The sequence below is a fragment of the Chiloscyllium plagiosum genome, chromosome 51 (assembly GCF_004010195.1).
Source record: "Chiloscyllium plagiosum isolate BGI_BamShark_2017 chromosome 51, ASM401019v2, whole genome shotgun sequence".
In the NCBI taxonomy this organism is placed as follows: Eukaryota; Metazoa; Chordata; class Chondrichthyes; order Orectolobiformes; family Hemiscylliidae; genus Chiloscyllium; species Chiloscyllium plagiosum.
Genome location: NC_057760.1, coordinates 3,334,899 through 3,340,184, shown reverse-complemented (window position 1 = coordinate 3,340,184; position 5,286 = coordinate 3,334,899).

Here is a 5,286-nt window from a genome sequence, read left to right as displayed (position 1 = left end):
CCTATTATAAGAAAGATGTGGATGCTTTGGAGAGGGGTCGGAGGAGGTTTACCAGGATGCTCCCTGGACTGGAGGGCTTATCTTATGAAGAGAGGTTGACTGAGCTCTGACTTTTTTCATTGGAGAAAAGGAGGAGGAGAGGTGACCTAATTGAGGTATACAAGGTAATGAGAGGCGTAGATAGAGTCGATAGCCAGAGACTATTTCCCAGGGCAGAAATGGCTAACATGAGGGGTCATAGTTTTAAGCTGGTTGGAGGAAAGTATAGAGGGGATGTCAGAGGCGGGTTCTTTACACAGAGAGTTGTGAGAGCATGGAATGCGTTGCCAGCAGCAGTTGTGGAGGCAGAGTCACTGGGACATTTAAGAGACTCCTGGACATGCATATGGTCACAGAAATATAAGGGTGCATACATGAGGATTAGTGGTCAGCACAACATTGTGGGCTGAAGGGCCTGTTCTGTGCTGTACTGTTCTATGATAGTTACCGTACCGTTTTTACAGGCATTAGTTATTTCTTTGTTTATTGCTCCCCGCTATGTGATGTTATTATTTGGTGGCATATAGACTACGCCTATCAGTGTGTTTCCTTCTCAGAATTTCTAGTTTCCACCCAAATGGATGCAAGGTTATTGTCCATATATCATCTCTTATGTCATCTATATTTTCCTATATCATCTCTCAGCACCGCCTTGATGTCATCCTTGAATATCAGAGTGATACCATCTCCCCTGCATTCCTGTCTGCCCTTCTGAATAGTCTGGTACCCTTAGATATTTAACTCCCAGTCATGACCATCCTGTAACCATGTCTCTATGATGGCTACTAAATCATATCCCTACGCCAATTCGCACGTGCCTCGGGCAGTAATCCAGAGATTATGACCCTCGAGGACCTGTTCCTTAATTTCCTTCCTAGTGCTTGATAATGCCCAAACAGGTCCTCCACCCTATGTTATTAGTCCCAATGTGGACCACAAGAACTGGACCCTCCCCTTTCCACTCCAGTATCCTTTCAAGCCAGTCAGAGATGTCCTGCACCCTGGCACCGGGCAGGCACACACCATGCGAGACTCCCGATCCGGCTCACAAAGGATACTATCTGTTCCCCCTAATTATAGAATCCCCTATAACAACTCCTTGTCTTTTTGCTCCCCCCTCTTGACTGGCCTTCTGCACCATGGTGCCGTGGTCAGCTGGCTCATCCTGTCTACAGTCCTTTTCCTCATCTATACAAGGAGCAAAAATCTCATACCTGTTGGACAAAGTCAGGGGCTGAGGCTCCTCCACTCCTGACCTCAGAATCCCCTTACCTGCCTCACTTACAGTCACACCCTGTTGGTCCTGATCACTGACTGAACTTGAATTACTTAAATTACTTAATCTGCCAGGTGTGAGTGCCTCCTGAAACAAGTCCAGGTAACTCTCCCCCTCCCGGATGTGCCACAGTGTTTGAATCTCAGATTCCAGATCATCATAACTAAAGCAGAACATCAGTATGACAAGACAGGTGTTATATAAATGCAAGTCTTTCTTTCTAGAACTCAAACATGTAAAAAAATAGAAAGATACACTGTGTCAGACATCAAGTCTTAGGCAGAAATCTCAAAGTAGAAAAGTCACCTAATCCAGATGGGATATTTCTGATTTACTGAGGAAAGTACATGCCAACATTGAGAAAGAACTAGCTACAACATCCCAATACTCCTTAACTATGGGGTTGGTGTCAGAGGGCTGAAGGATGTAAATTTAACTCCCCTTAAAAAGGGGAAAGTCATAAAGCCAACAACAAGCCATTCAGCCTCATGTCAATGATGGAGATAGTGTAGCATGAAATGAATTTCCTCATCCTTCTCAGAGGCAAAGATGGACTGGTGCCAAATGCCTTGCAGCAATGCTCCCATCCAATGACAGAGGAAGAGAAACTGCATACCTTGGTCACCAGCAACTATTCCAACTATATTTTTACAAGCCTGAGCTCATCCAGAACTCTGTTGCCTGTATCCTAACCTGCATGTAGTCCATATTCCTCTATTCCTTGCCCCTTGCCTGAGGTGTGGTGACCTTCGGGTCGAATCGCCGCTAGCTGTCTCTCTCTCATGTGAGAGCAGTCCTATGGTCTGGTAAGACAATGGCAGCACAATATTTCCCTGCCGGTTCATGTATCTGTCTCAATGCCTCTTAAACTTTGGATCTGTTTCTACCAGTTCCCCTGGCAATGCACTGACTACTATCTTCGATGTAAAAAAATCTTTCCTCACACATCTCCTTTGAACTCTTCCCTTTTTCACCTTAAACCTATGCCCCTGGTATCTGACATTCCCACCCTGGGTAAAAGACTGCGACTATCCGCCCTATCCATGCTTCTTATAATTTTATAAACGTCTATCAGGTTGTCCCTCAGCCTCTGATGTTCTTGCAAAAACAATCCAACTTTGTCCAACCCCTCTTTATAGTTAATACACTCCAATCCAAGTAATGTACTGGTAACCCGTTTTACACTCTCTCCAAAGCTTCTACATCCCTCATATAGTCTGGTGACCAAAACTGTATACAATACTCCAAATGTGGCCTAACTACAGTTCTATACAGCTGCAACATGACTTTTTAAAATATAGATTAGATTAGATTAGATTCTCTACAGTGTGGAAACAGGCCCTTCAGCCCAACAAGTTCACACCGACCCTCTGAAGAGTAACTCACCCAGACCCATTTCCCTCTCACTAATGCACCTAACAGTATGGCCAATTCACCTGACCTGCACATCTTTGGACTGTGGGATGAAACCCATGCAGACACAGGGAGAATGTGCAATCCCTAGTGCTGTAAGGCAGCAGTGCTAACCACTGAGCCACCATGCCACCCCCATTTACACTCAATGCCCCCACCAATGAAGGCAAGCATGCCATTTGTGTTGGCACTTTCAGGGAGCCAAGGACTTGCACTCCAAGATCCCTCTGCACATCAATGCTCCTTAATGTCCCGCCACTTACTGCATATTTTCCTCTTGCTTTTGACCTCCCAAAAAGAATCACCAAAGTGACACCAAATTGTTCATCAATCACCCTTGGACAGCACCTGAACCAAACATTCACCCCGGAGTTTACTGACACACAGCAGCCCTGACCAGGCATCACTGTGATTTTAAGACCACTTTGTTTTATACAAATCACTCCTTGCTCATCCTTATCTCTGTAATCATCTCCAGCCCCACAATGTTCCAAGATCTGGGCACTCTTCCAAGTCTGACCTCTTGCATATTCCTGACTTCCTTTGTTGCACCATTGATGGCCATGCTTTCAGCTGCCTGAGCCCCAAGCTCCATAATTCCCTGCATAAACCTCTGCCCATCTCTCAGATGCTCTTGAAGACTTACCTCTTGACCAAGCTTTTGATCACCAGTCCTAATAATGTCTTATGTCGCTCAGTTACTCATCTACTGAAGCTAAGAGTTGCTTATGCTTTATTACACAGGATTCTCAACTGGTCTTGCCAAAGATTTGAGTATACACACTGTTCCTGCACTCCCTTTAAAATGATGCCACAACCCTACCTTCCCCAGCATCTCAGCAAGATGAGGTCCCTCATTCCTGGGAATATGCAACAGATTCCTCTGTACCTCTCTTCAAGACTCTATCATCATCTAGAGAGATGTAGAGTCAGTGATACACCTGAGGGCCTAACTCCCCTACGACCCGATCTCTCGCTCTCCGTGGATCCTGAAACATCCACGCCTGATAACACTGACCGAATTCTCCTCGTCGGCAGGACAGTGTGCCTTCCTGATAGTTTCCTGGCATTCATGACCAGGCTTAAACATTTCTGCAATACTTTTGGGAGAAAAGATATGCATTTTATTTGCAGAAAGGGTCACTGGGGCTTTGAAACACCCAATTTTACCCGGGCACTTGGCCTAATTTGGCATCATTGATGCAGTAACATATTTGCCATTCTTTTGGAACCAATGACTCAAATCAGCAGGAAAGACCAGTTCACCAGGGGAATTTATTTACTTTGTTATTGAAATAATGACACAAGGCATCAGTTTTACCCTATATAGGTTTCAATGCAGAACAGAATTAGGGTTACTAATCAAGACATTGAATAAAAGAGTCACATACACTCAGAATACAGAAATCTTCTCATCAACCTGTTCAGAGACGTTATTACAAATCTCTTGAAAAGGTGGGACTTGAACTCTGCTCTCCTGGCTCAGAAGCAGGGACACTACCATTGCACAATGGGGATAGAACACAGAACAGTATAGCACAGGAACGGGCCCTTTGGCCCACCAAGTCTGTGCTGACCATGATGCCATTCTAAACTAATCCCATCTGCCTGCAGACGGTCCATATCCCTCTATTCACTGCCTGCTCATGTGTCTGTCTAAATGCCTCTTTAAAGTTGCGAAGGGAGAACAGTGTCATGTTTTAATTTTGAGTTTTGAGCAGTCAGAGAATCATACAGCACAGAAACAGACTCTTCCATCCAACCAGTCCACGCTGAACATAATCCCAAACTAAACTAGTCCCATCTGCCTGCTCCCGGCCCATATTCCTCTAAACCTTTCCTACTCATGGATCCATCCAAATGTCTTTTAAACATTGTAAATGTATCTGCATCCACCACATCCTCAGGGGGTTCATTCCACACGTGAACCACTGTGTGGGAAAAAAAATTTGCCTCTTATGTGTTGTTTAAATCTCTCTCCTCTCGCCTTCTGTGCCCCCTATTCTTGAAGTCTTTGAAATAGAAATTACTTTTCCTCACTTTCAGGAGGCCAGGGGACTAGTATTCAACTTAGAGTCAGCAGAGGGGACCTGTATCCCAGTGAAAGTCAGCCCCTTCAGGAGAAAGAGGGGGACCCCGCACTCCAGTGAGAGCAGCACCTTCAGGAAAGAATAATCATTATGGTCACCACAAGAAGCCTTGTATCTGAGTCACTTGTTCAGCCATTTCAGAAGGCAGTTAAGAGAGTCAACCACATTGCTATGGATCTCGAGTCACTTATAGGTGATGTGATGGTAACATCACTGAATATCAAGGGGAGATGGTTAGATTCTTTCCTATTGGAGCGTGATATTTGTGTGGCACAAATATTTCTTGCCACTTGTCTGCCCAAGCCCGGATATTGTCCAGATCTTGTTGCATTTGAACACGGACTGCTTCAGTATCTGAGGAGTGGCGAATGGTGCTGGACATTATGCAATCATCAGCGAACATCCCCACTTCTGACCTTATGATGGAGGGAAGGTCATTGATGAAGCAACTGAAGATGGCTGGGCCTA